Source organism: Nilaparvata lugens, chromosome 4 (assembly GCF_014356525.2).
Source record: "Nilaparvata lugens isolate BPH chromosome 4, ASM1435652v1, whole genome shotgun sequence".
Classification (NCBI taxonomy): Eukaryota; Metazoa; Arthropoda; class Insecta; order Hemiptera; family Delphacidae; genus Nilaparvata; species Nilaparvata lugens.
Genome location: NC_052507.1, coordinates 70,308,848 through 70,322,154, shown reverse-complemented (window position 1 = coordinate 70,322,154; position 13,307 = coordinate 70,308,848). Strand labels below are relative to the sequence as shown.

At 34.7% G+C, this 13,307-nt stretch overlaps 1 protein-coding gene across 1 annotated transcript in view; it reads left to right on the top strand.

Annotated features, from left to right (window-relative positions):
• LOC111049693 (hemicentin-1-like) overlaps nt 1-13,307 on the top strand; it is a 440,149-nt gene that overhangs the window by 159,021 nt on the left and 267,821 nt on the right. The gene's annotated exons all lie outside the window — the stretch shown is intronic.

The window sequence follows — 13,307 nt, the reverse complement described above, 5'->3', positions numbered from 1 at the left end:
TGTTGCAATTAAGTTGCTTTTTGTAATACAAGCACTGTATACATACCAGTGATGTATTACATTTTCAAATCTAATTTCAAGAAACCATGACAAGAACTGCAAAGCAAAGAAGAATTATGTGGGACATAATATTAATGGTTTTTAGAAAAAGCTCCAACAAGCTGCAATTATTTAGTGGTCGTGAAGCAGGGTTTTTCAGCAGTCAACTAACACTTGCTTGATACTGTACTATCAAGACTCTGTAATACTACAACTTGAGTTTTTTTATTAGCAGCGTCGATCTCAATTTTTCATCGTGACACAGACGCGGATCGTGGCACAAATGACGCGCATGCGCGTTGCAAAAAAGTCAAAAGTGGTGTTGAATTATGTCGGCTGTTGATGGTGGTGGAGAAGAGGGTTTTAAGGGTACCGTCTCACTTAGTTGACTTGTGCGCTAAGAAGTGGTGTGTGGAGACTTGAAACGAAGCTGAGGCTTTAAAAACGTTAGGAGGCCATTTCAAAAAAAGTTGAGCTCATGACTTGATGGGGACTTAGTTTTGGGAGAGGGGTGGGGGTATCAAGCGGTACAAGTGCATGTCTCGACACTGTTATTCACGCTTTATAGCACGGTCATTTATTAGTGGAAACAGGGTGAGACGTCCTTCTCCTTCTGCTCCTCCTCCTCCTCCTCGCCATCCACCTCCTCATCCTCCTCCTCCACCTCCTCCTCTTCCTTCTCGTCCTGCTTCTCCTCTTCTTCCTCCTTCTCCTCCTCTTCTTCCTCCTCACCACCAACCGCTATATCCCCCGAAAGATCTCCCAAATCTCCCATCGTTTATTTAGTGACCCCCGAATTACATCCTAACTGAATTTCCGTCCCCGCTTTAAGTCCCCCACATAATATTGCGTCGTATCAATTTAATATGTGGCCCAATCGTTGAGGGCGTTCTGGAGCCTTACAAGACTTATAGCCAATGCTTCCATTCATTTTGAATTGTCCTGAGTGTCTTAGAGAGGATGTCACTTGTTTCCAATTGAATTCAACTGACTTGATTTATTAGGTGCTGTTTTTACAACCGAACATTAAAGGAACATTGTGTGAAAATGATAGAAGATCGTCTATTTCTCACATTTGCATTTCAGTTTTTGAACTATGGATGTTGTTACACTCATATCGTAACGATGTCGCATCGTGAGATTCAATAATGAAAAAGCGGTGTGAATAGTTGTTTCCTGAAGCTGCATATCCAAATTCAAATATAAATAATTATTAAAATGTATCCCTTCAAATAAGTTTTTTCTTTAACTTAAAGAATAATACAACTCAATTACATGGAATTCCTCTACAAAGAACAGTCGTCTGCGTTTGATATGTTTGTATCTTGTTAATTGCTTGTTGTAAATGTGAGTTTAATTTTCAATAGAAAGTATTGATATTTTCTGAACCACAAGGCTCATCCTCCTAATATTTTTACTTTCCTTGCCCTATTACCATAGGTAAGGAAAGTATTGCTTTCCGAAAAAAATTAAGGTACCCAAATTTCCAAATCTCTATACGTCTTAAGGTCCCCTGAGTCCAAAAAAGTGGTTTTTGGGTATTGGTCTGTATGTGTGTGTGTGTGTGTGTGTGTGTGTGTGTGTGTGTGTGTGTGTGTTGTGTGTGTGTGTGTGTGGTGTGTGTGTGTGGTGTGTGTGTGTGTATGAGTGTATGAGCGTCTGTGTATACGATATCTCATCTCCCAATTAACGGAATGACTTGAAATTTGGAACTTAAAGTCCTTACACTATAAGGATCCGACACGAACATTTTCGATCAAATGCGATTCAATATGGCGGCTAAAATGGCGAAAATGTTGTCAAAAACAGGGTTTTTCGCGAATTTTCTCGAAAACGGCTCCAACGATTTTGATCAAATTCATACCTAGAAAAGTCATTAATAAGCTCTATCAACTGCCACAAGTCTCATATATCTAAAAATTTTAGGAGCACTGCATCATCTATGCAAAGTTTGGTTTTAGATTCTCAATTATCAGGCTTCAGATACAATTTAAACAAAAAAATTTGACTGGAAAAGATTGAGCATAAAAATTTCTACAATTAATGTTCAGTAACATTTTCACCTAAAATTGAAAATAAGCTCAAAATTCGAGAAAATAAGACTAGTCAATTGCAAACTGTTGATTCTATTAAATCATTCACTATGAAGAGATAGCAGATCTCGTGTATATCTAGCGTTATTGTCCTGTCACCAGCTGGCTCAGATCTTAGAAAAGTAGACAAGAGATGCACGGGAATACTAGCGTCAGTTGATAAATTTTCATAACGGCAAGGAAAGTTGTGTGAGTGCGCCACACCAGATTGAAACTTTACACCATCTTCTCTTTATTGTATTTTGTGTTCAATTTTCTAGTTTCTCGAAATTTAACTCAAACGTGACTATGACAATGACTACGACTATGCCTCGTTTCGGAAAGCCAATTTTCTGACTCCAGCTGTTTAATAGTATATTGCGCTACAAGCACAGAAAGTTAGTGTTTACGGTATGAGGATAGTTTCATCCAAATACCGTAAACACCTTTCTGAGAGAGTCGCGTACGTACTCTGAGAGTACGTAGGGTACTCAAAGTGGGGTGGAAATTTCCGATCTCACCCTCCTGAACACAATGCACCATATGGCACAGTTGTCCAAACACATTTTCAAAAAAGTTTATTGCAAATGTAGACTATTTGTAAATTGTATTAATTCGAATTTGTAATGCATAAATGTATTATAATTATAATCATTAGGCTATAAACCTTGATAAAAAAAAACAAGATCATGAAAACTCTTTTCTCTTTCACCTTTCTTAGTTCCATGTTAGCGGCCGGAAAGGGTACTCTTTCCGGCCTTAGCCGGAGAGAAACCTGATGTCAGATGAGAGTCGTCTGCAAACAATGTTTCAGATCTACGTAGGGACTGGAAAACAGCTGCTTTCTGTGCAGTGTGGCGAAAAGTCTAGAACTTAACCAAATTCCGAACTCGGAAAGTGGCCCTAAATGATACTCCAGCTACATTCTCCATAAAATTAATCAGGCTCATTCTCTCATAAAATTAGTCAATCATTAGCATACATTATCAAGCACTATTTTCTGGTCTACAATAATCCATTAAATGATTAAGAATAAAATTGAATTATTCAAGAATCATTCGAACTTTTATCACAATAAACCTTTTCAACAGAGTACAGAGCTGATGCAAACACCAGTATTCCGATGCTTGAGAGCAGTAGCCTATTTTGTCAGGCGAATCCCACAATGCGTCGCTTTCAGTGCAAGCGCAAGAGTTTGAGAGGAGTGATGTGGTTGGCTGGCTCTAGCTAGCCCTGGCCGAGCATTGCATGTTATCGTAGGCCTGACAAATGGAGCGACATTGGTCCGGACAAAGGCCGAGTGGCGAAAGCTGCCAAAATAATGCCATTCTTTGCTCACCAAACACTTGTCACGAGCTGTGTGCTCGCTGGTCATTGTTCAAGTCCACAACTTGTCCGAGACCAAGATCCCTCCAATGGAGGATCGAGTTTTCACAACAAGAGGGGGTGCGTTGAATGATCAAGACATAAAATTGGATAAGACTACTCATTTATTTCACAGAGAGAGATAAAGCACGTGGTAAACAATCATAATAATCCTATAGAGAAATCATTTAAGCTCCATGAAAATTCTCTTCAAATAGGACCTTTATCAATATTTATTTAATTTAATTTTATAATGTCAATTTTTGTAAATGTTACTTCTGACGTTATTTTTGTGAATAACGGTTTGCCTGGCTTGGCCGCAGTCGGTAAAGCATGAGTGCAAAAATATATAAGTCTGGTTGTGGTTTTTAGAATACAACTTAGATAAAGTTCTTATAAGTTTGCTCAGGAGCTCCCGTAGCTTACTGCTCTTGGACAATTTATATAAATCTTTGGAACGTATTATTTCCAGAGATTTAATTATCAATGCACTATATTGCTGAGTAAACCAGCTTATTCTATTAATAATAAAATCGGATGGTAACTTTCTTGATAATTCAATACTGATAATTCGATAAATGAATATGAGATTTGTCATGCATGGAATTGGGGAATCAAATAAAGGATACACCATAAAAAATTTGATACATATATTGTACAAATAAATATCAAAAACCAAATAAATGTGGAAACATATAGAGCAACAAGCACACACAATACATATAAGAACAAATATATCAAAAATAAAATATCACAGATTGGCTCACTACGTTTTAGCTCTTTAGCACGAAACGTTACGATGTGCTTTTAATTCATTAATAATATGCATTTATTTTCATGCAGCTTAGGTATCGACTTGCTGCTGCTTGTCGATTTTAAAAAATCTCACTGTATATCTTCTTTCCAAAAATCATGAAAATAATCAATTGATAGATCATAAATTATAAATATATTAATATCTATAGATCTCAGTTTATTTCTCAATATGATGTATATATCTCAGGGCTTAAGGTTCGGCCTCTGATGGAAGTAGATAAATCAATTTATCCAGTGAACAAGAGCTACATTATATCTTTACAAATTGTTAAATAAAATCAATGATTGAGTGAGCATATGTATATTATAAGATTAAAATTAAATATTCCTTTTATCTGTGCACCTTTGGATATGTAAATTTGATACAACTCTTATCCAATAAAATATATTTTTTGTACCTTCTTAAGACTTGCGCAAGTTTTACAATAATTTTTAGTATTTATAACCTTTCCGACGAGCTAGCTTTTTATATTTGTTTCACTCGAAGCACTTAGGGCGCCCTAACTTTATGTATTTCGATAATCTATCACTCACGTGCTGAATTTTTAAAAGATGTTGGCGGCGATCCGAATTTCCTGGTCTTCCTGGATTTTTGGTGGCCGAAATCGTCTTCTCCAAGGGAATAAATAAATGTTTAAATGACTTTTGCTTCAATGCAGCATCACCAAGTCTTATGAAAAATTAATTAATGAGTTTAAACTTTAAGTCTTTCAAAAGTACATTCTAACAAAGGGTCTTGTGCTCTACAAAATTTAGTGTCGTTCCATAGTGGCGTCTGGCAGGCAAGTGGGAGGTTCTACTCTTATTTCTACAATTTCATTTCCGACTTACAAATTTACATATATTTAAATAATTCACTACTACGTCATCAAAAGGATCAAATAGTCCGTGCCAATCTGCTAAATTATTACCTATATCTTAGGTATAATATTTTATACTTTCTCGGACCATATCCGATACATAAAACTGAGTAGTGATAATTTATAAATTCTTATCATTTATAGAAATATGTATATATACATTTGAATCGGTTCTCTATTGCCGCCCATCGATTACTGCAATTTGATTGGTTCATGCAAATTCATTAACGTATCCATGCGCCTAGGAATTACTTCCTTAATATTCTAATTTATTTTTATTTGGTGGTTTATGTATATTCATTACAGATAATAGATTTTTTTAGAATTTATAAGTTGTTCCTCCCTCTACAACAATTAGCCATGTGCTTTCCAAAGTCCTCTAGTTGAATACCATTTGTTTACAATAAATTTTTGCCAAGGTGTCTGGCTAGATTTCACATTATGCAACTTGATCGATTATTAGGTCGCCGATCAGTAGGTATTTTAAGCCTAACCTCAAATTTTCCAATACTTTATATAATATAATAAGTAGCAAATAAAATTCTTTTCTATTCGGCTGTTCTAATTTTAGCCATGGTACCCGTTATTATCTAATCGTTCAATTGTTGTTATCGCATTTGGCGATAATAGAATAGCTGTTTTACTTCAGACCTATAAAATTCTTCCAAATAGGGATTTTGCTTGCCTTTCAAATTTTAATATGTTACATACTATAGGCAACAGCCTAGTAACAATTGTCAATAAATATCTTATATTATCTTATCTTATCTTTATCAAATAGAACTTCCCCTCTCCTAATAGTGGATTGAATCTACATTCCAAGAGAGGGGTAAGTTGAGTGAACAAGACATAAAATTGGATAAGACTTCTCATTTATCTCACAGAGGAAGATAATGCACGTGGTAAACATAATAGTACTATAGAGGAATAGAGAGTCATCTAAACTATATTATGGAAATGCTTATCAAATAAGGCTTCTCATCTATTGCACAAGATGAGATGAAGAGCATGGTGAAGATATTTATGTAATATTATGATATTATGGATCGAACATAATCAATTATAAAAAATGTAATAATTTCAACAAATTTTTGTTTAGTAATATTGTGTAACCTGGTTGGCTCAGTCTGGATATTTATAAAATATTATGATGAATGAATTGAACATAATCAATTATTAAGAATATAATAATTGCAAAATATTTTCAAATAATAATATTGTGTAACCTGATTGGCTCAGTCTGGGTGTCAGAGTTTTCAGATTTGTTGAAAGTGATACAAAAATAAATCTAATCAAAATGTTTCATTATTCATAAATTATTATCCGTTCAATAAATTTTGAATATCTTATAATGCGTAAGTACTGTATTATCAATATATTATAATATATTGAGTATTATATCTTACATCAGTTATTATTATTTTTTAGGAAGTGGATTATTTCCTCCCCGTTCGGTGTTGGAATATTCTATAGTCCATGCAAAACTCAGTTTGAAACACAGGGATTTATGGTCAATGTTATTTCAATATAACAATAGAAGCACACAGTTTTAATGCTTAATCTATCAAAGAGGCATACGCTCTCTTATTCGCTCTTTCTGTCACAGAATAGGCTCATATGATTCTGTAAAATCTGGCATCAATGTAGCCTACTCCATAGGAGCAATACTGCGATCTAAGGTTTGCACCGACAGTAGTAGAATTTCTTGATAATAAATGTCCACAGAGACATTTTACTGTGATGCAAAATACTTGGCGTAGAATGCAATTGAATTGGAAAGATGGATTGATCATTGGGAACTAGCTCATTCCGGGCCAATGAATGACACAGTTGGTGTTCATTCATTCAAAGCAGGTCACTGAGCAGCGGGTGTTCCATGCATTACACTAGTATGCTGAATCACCAGCGTAGAATTTCAGATAGCACATAAAACTGATGCTGAATCAATTGATGCAGAATCTGATTGAAGCCTAGTTTTTCTGTTCTGCATAATTCCGATTATTAATTTGTCTGTCGATAGCGAAATTATTCGTAAATATACGAATTTTGTTTTCTATAGATTCTACTAGTGTGAAGTTATTATAAATTGGACGTTGTGCTAACCTAATAAATAAATAAACTTTATAAATCGATTATTACAGTTTACTTTGATCCCAGCTTTTAGCATGTAATGACTAGATTTGTAAATTAGGAGAGTGACATCTGATTTACTAAGACTTCCTAAATCGTATACCACTTGTTTCCAGAAATCGTTTGTATTTCTCGGCCCTAAGTTTTTCAACAATATTCCTCTTGAAATTAAGAGAACACAAAATCGGCTTGTTTTTAAAACAAAAGTTCATGGATGGCTTAGAGGTCTTATGCCTGGCTATCTAGAGACCTTATTCAATGTGGTTTCATAGTTAAGATACTCTGATAATGGTGGTTATGCATTGGGAAAAATGAGGTGGAATTGGAAAGTGAGCATGGTTAGTGTGAATGTGTGAGTGATTGGTTGCTAATTTTTCTTTCTTTCTTCTTTTTATATTTTTCTACTTCTCTATAAATTCATAAATTATCAGATATTCATTCCTGCTCGCAGACGTAGAGTTTTGTGCTCTCAGCAAGCAGTATTTTTCTATCCAAATTCACAAATTAGTCCTGGTTTAGCATGTTCGAATTCTTGTCTGATGTTATTGTTTAATAAATTAGACTTTTATGTACTTTATAAATTATTAACATATTACTCTAATATTGTTAAGCTGTATTATTTTTCCTCATAATTTGTAAATATTGTGAATTGGATTGAATAAAATTTGAATTTGAATCTGTAATTATGCAATTCTCTTAGGGTATTGGTTATCCTATTTTATACATTCAACATTCAGGTTTCAAGGCTGGAATTTTTTTTAAATCCAAAGATAACTTGAGCATCAACTTTTGTGGATACTTCAATGAATCCAGAAGCCTTCAATGAATCAAAGCATTGATTGATAGTTTCATTTATTGATGGAGCTTGAGTTGAAATTTTTCAAACACAAACTTGTGTGTCTTTGAAGTTCAATCATTTACTTTTTGGCAATATGTTGATTTGTTTGATTCATCTAATTAGTTCCTCAAGTTATTCTAAAGATGCGTACAGATATACGCGCCGCGAACATGAGCAATTCACTTTTAATCAGCTGACTATATCTGTATTTTTACAGAAACGGTAAGATCTCTATACTTATAAAAGGCTAAGCCCCTACAGACTGAAATCATACCACAACCCAAACTACTGAGCCTAAAAACTTGAAATTATGCACGATTGTTTATGGTAGCCTGAAAACATCCACTAAGAAAGGATTTTCAGAAATTTGCCACCCTGAGAGAGCTGGGGCCCCCCCAAAATTTTGTACTTTTTAACCGCTCATTGCACAGCAAAGTCATGAGGAACTTTTTTCTTCAGGTACGAAAAAAAATTAGATCTATGCAGAAAAATTTCGATCAGGAGCACAGGGGGGTCCAGGAGAGGGCATTTTTCGAAAATTTTGATGTAAAATCACACTACAGCTCAAACTAATTGTTCTACAGACTTGAAACTTTGCAAAAATATTCTTCAAACATGCTAGACGCACACTAAGAACGGATTTTGAGATATTTTGCCTCTAAGGGTTTCAAAGGATGAAAAAGGATCCTATTTAGTAAGGTTATGAACATGGTAAGGTGAATGCCATATGGAACTGATTATAATTGACACATGATATTCTAACATTATGTTGTAATCATTGGTAAGCTTAAAATAATTTTATCAATCAGCTGATCGAATTTAATTTTCTGTGGATGGAAAGCGCAAGCTTATTGCCACGTGTTTGATCCATTGTTGTATGCTTATGCTTGGCCTTCTGTCAGCTGAATAATGGAGTCTCATACATTCTGATTAGAATACTAAGCACAGAGCTTTTCTTTGGTTAGGAGTTTGTTGATAATTCTTTTTTAAAATTAAATTTTATTGCAACACAAAAAAAAACATTGAAAATTTCTTGATAGACAACAAGATGTCAAACATAAAACCTACATTTATTTGTTGCACGGCCAGAAAAAGACAAACTTGAGTACTATTAGCCGTGAGTTCATTCAATATAACTTATATTTTTGTGTAGATATTTTGTGAACAAAAAGTACGAGTTGATGAGAGATGTGAGTAATTTTTTATATTAGATCTAAATGGTTATTCATATTGTGGTAGTCTGGGTCACTTCAATCAAAGTTTTTCATTTTGTAGCTAATAAATTCCATACGTATTGATTGTCCATAATGTATCCAGTGTCCATAATTGAAGTGATTGAACTACTCAAAATTATTGGCTTACTGGTCCTTCATAGAATTTATAGTATTTTTGGTGATTGAGCCTGTCTTTTTTCAGCGCTGACTATTAATAATAAAAGCTTTATTTACAACTAGCTTACCTGGAGAACTTCGTACCGCCAAAAAGTCAATGTATCTCATGTCACACTTTACTTTAGATGCTGAAGCATATTATCTCAATATGATCTTGAATCATGATCATCTTTCCGTTCTTCGGAAGCCGCTAGGCCGACAATTTCGAAAACATAGGTCTGTGAAAAATGGATTAATAAATAATCATTATTAGCCACCCTATTAAAATTTCTGGTCAGGAACCATCCCCAATATTCACACAACATATTCCCAAAGTTTCATGCCGTTATGTCAAATATTTTTCAAGTCATAGGGAACAAACACACAAACAGACATTCATTTTTATAAATATCTATATAGGCTATATATAAGATTTTCAAATTATCAAGTTTGAAAGTAGATCCTTGCGAAGCACGGGTTCCTGCTAGTACAGATATAAAAAGCTTGGCATCAGCTGATTAAAAGTGTATTGCTCATGTTCGCGTCACGTAAATCTGTACGCACCTTAAGGGGAAATCATTCACGATATTCACAAATAGCATCGAATCTTCTCCCTAACACGAATCATTGACAAGGAGTGATTCATGATCTAGTGGATAGATAGCAGCATAAAGATCCCGGCTTCAAACCCTCTCATTAACAAAAGTTTTTTAACCAGATCACTTCCGTGTTAGGCTAGCTTCACACGCATTCGGTTCGGTTCGTTTTCGGTTCGGTTCGTTACCGAAAACGAATGAGGAGGCTTTCATACATGTCAGGTTTTAACTTGTACGGTTCTAATTAGGCATTTTCTTCTCAAACACAGCTGTGTTTGGATTTTCACAGTTCATGCTGGTATATTTAAATATAACAGCTGGTGTTAAATTGTAAGATGTTATTTCTTGAACAAAAAATTTTGAAGTTAATTGAAAACTGTGAATTATTTGAATAGTTTCTTTTTGATTATGTTAATTTTGGATGTTTAGAGGGATTATTTTTTTAGATTGAAAATTTGTTCCTTGTTTTGACACATGGTATATAAACTTCATCTCTTCTCTCCATTGATGAAATCATGTAATAATAGTGGAAAAATAAAAAAATAAAAATTCTCTTTAAGTTTTCATTTATATCTTTCATATTTTTTTAGCAAACTATTCATTGAGAAAAAATGTTCCTGTGAACTAACAGTAATGAATTGACCATAAGATTTTGACTTGGAAAAATTTTAAACAGATAATCACGATATCAAGTTAAAATAAAAACAAAAAAGGCAAGCGTGTGTAAAAGACTTTGTTTTTTCCTGTTTCCCCAGCAACGAATTCGAATATGATGAAACCTATTCGTGTCGAGGGGGCGTTCGGTGCTATGTGGTTGCTATTCGGTACCGAATTCAAACCTAATCATCGTTTCACACTTATCGGAATTTGCCGAAAACAAAACGTACCGAACCGAACCGAAAGTGTGTGAAAGTAGCCTCTCGTTAGCAACGAATTGATTGAAACCTGATGGAATTTATTAGAGTCAAGTGGGAGTTTGCCAACCTCTATTCGGTACCGAATTCAAACTGAATTACCGTTCCACACTTATCGGAATTAACCGAGAACGAAACGAACCGAATGAGTGTGAAACCAGCCTTATTGGATGGGTACGTTAAATTGCTGGTCCCGGCTGAAGTATGACAGTCGTAAGGCCCATTAAATTACATATTCAGGCAAGGTGGAACCTTCCCGCAAGGGACTCCCCACCAACAAAAGCCATACGAATGTATTATTGACTAATATCAAACAATATTGAAGCCATACAAAAGCCATACGTATATGCTCTTAACTTTATCAATCGATTATTCCAGTTTACTTTGATTTCAGCTTTTATCATGTAGTGACTAGATTTGTAATTATCCAATGCTCTTAGGTATTGAGTACCGTATCTTATTTTATACATTTAACATTCAGGTTCCAAGGCTAGAACTTTTTGTTAAATCCAAAGTTAACTTAAGCATCAACTTTTGTGGATACTTCAATGAATATAGAAGCCTTGAATAATCAAAGCATTGATTTGAAAGAGTTTCAGTTATTGATGGAGCTTTAGTTGAAATTTTCCAAACACAAACTTGTGTGTCTTTGAAGCTCAATCATTTACTTTCTGGCAATATGTCGATTTGTTTGATTCATCCAATTAGTTCCTCAAGTTATTCTAAAGGTGCGTACAGATATACGCGCCGCGAACATGAGCAAATCACTTTTAATCAGCTGACTATATCTGTATTTTTACAAAAACGGTAAGATACAGATATAAAAAGCTTGGCATCAGTTGATTAAAAGTGTATTGCTCATGTTTGTGGCGCGTAAATCTGTACGCACCTTAAGGGGAAATCATCCACAATACTCACAAATAGCATTGAATCTTCTCCCTAGCACTAATCATCGACAAGGAGTGATCCATGATCTAGTGGATAGATAGCAGCTCAAAGATCCCGGGCTCAAACCCTCTCATTAACAAAAGTTTTTTAACCAGATCACTCCCGTGTTAGGCTAGCTTCACGCATTCGGTTTCATTCGGTTCGGTTCGTTTTCGGTTCGGTTCGTTACCGAAAACGAATGAGGAGGCTTTCATACATGTCAGGTTTTAATTCGTACGGTTCTAATTAGGTATTTTCTTCTCAAACACAGCTGTGTTTGGATTTTCACAGTTCATGCTGGTATATTTAAATATAACAGCTGGTGTTAAATTGTAAGATGTTATTTCTTGAACAAAAAAATTTCAAGTTAATTGAAAATTGTGAATTATTTGAATAGTTTCTTTTTGATTATGTTAATTTTGAATGTTTAGAGGGATTATTTTTTTAAATTGAAAATGTGTTCCTTGTTTTGACACATGGTATATAAACTTCATCTCTTCTCTCCATTGATGAAATCATGTAATATTCGTGGAAAAATAAAAAATAAAAATTCTCCCTCAGTTCTAATTTATATCTTTCATATTTTTTAGCAAACTATTCATTGAGAAAAAAATGTTCCTGTGAACTAACAGTAATGAATTGACCATAAGATTTTGACTTGGAAAAAATTGAAACAGATAATCACGATATCAAGTTGAAATAAAAACAAAAAAGGCAAGCGTGTGTAAAAGACTTTGTTTTTCCTGTTTCCCTAGCAACGAATTCGAATATGATGAAACCTATTCGTGTCGAGGGGGCGTTCGGTGCTATGTGTTTGCTATTCGGTACCGAATTCAAACCGAATCATCGTTTCACACTTATCGAAATTTGCCGAAAACGAAACGTACCGAACCGAACCGAAAGTGTGTGAAAGTAGCCTCTCGCTAGCAACGAATTGAAACCTGATGGAATTTATTAGAGTCAAGTGGGAGTTTGCCAACCTCTATTCGGTACCGAATTCAAACCGAATTACCGTTTTACACTTATCGGAATTTACCGAAAACAAAACTAACCGAATGAGTGTGAAACTAGAGTTATTGGATGGGTACGTTAAATTGTTGGTCCCGGCTGAAGTATGACAGTCGTAAGGCCCATTAAATTACATATTCAGGCAAGGTGGAACCTTCCCGCAAGGGACTCCCCACCAACAAAAGCCATACGAATGTATTATTGACAAATATCAAACAATCATGAAGCCATACAAAAGCCATACGAATATACTATTGACTGATATCAAACTATGAAGCATAGTTTCCGAAATCTTTGTTCAGTTTGCCATGGTATTCACGATTCACATCTCATACAATTCCACCAATGATCACACTGATATTTCGAAACACA